Source organism: Saprolegnia diclina (genome assembly GCF_000281045.1).
Source record: "Saprolegnia diclina VS20 unplaced genomic scaffold supercont1.24, whole genome shotgun sequence".
In the NCBI taxonomy this organism is placed as follows: Eukaryota; Oomycota; class Saprolegniomycetes; order Saprolegniales; family Saprolegniaceae; genus Saprolegnia; species Saprolegnia diclina.
This window is the reverse complement of record NW_008246091.1, coordinates 543867-544669: the sequence shown is the minus strand read 5'-3', so window position 1 is coordinate 544669 and position 803 is coordinate 543867.

Sequence of the window (803 nt, the reverse complement as noted above, 5' to 3'; positions counted from 1 at the left end):
GCCTCAAGGCGTACCTATGGAATACTTGATCAAGATCAGTGTATGAAGTTAGTGCAACACCGCCAGTAGGCCTCTCCACGGTCGATCTCGAGCTGCGGAGTCGACGGCTCGGGCGGATTTGCTCCGGCGCTGGCTCCATTTTTCGAGCCGGCTCGAACCGAATGAAAATGCGGTATCCCTTCGGCCAAGCTACACTCTGTGACCTAAATCTGGTTGCACAAACGTCTAGCGCGAGCCCGAATGCTGACGTCGCTATGCTTGCTAGCGCAGGTGTCATTTCTTGTCATGTATTCACCAACGGGACTGCGGTTCGCTTGTAGCAGATTCACGACTGTATATCGGATAGATCGTGCCAGGAGGATATGGGGGATGTCCTTCGACAGTCTCGTTCGACGTGCGCGCGAGTGTGGGATTTTCTGGTCCACCAGCCACGCTTGGATTCATCGCACGCGGTTCAGACTCAACACCACCGTAGCCGGGGACACACATATTTAAGCGTCCAACGGAACATTCCGTCGGTGCCCACGGAATTTTCCTTGGTGTACCCAGAGACGTCGCCTTAGCTTTGGTGTTGCGGATCTCCATCGCTCCCGTGTTGTTGCTGCTTTGTGCCGACACGTCGGAACACGCTCCGAATACATTCACGTACGTGGAGACACTGGGCGGGAGCCAAAAGGTTTAGGAAAGAGGCACAGAGCAAAGCGGCTCGAATAGCGTGTGGGCGACACGACGAGCACACCCGACGAGGTCCCCGCAGATGGCATCAGGAGCACGTTCACCTACATTCTCGCCACTCATGGGCA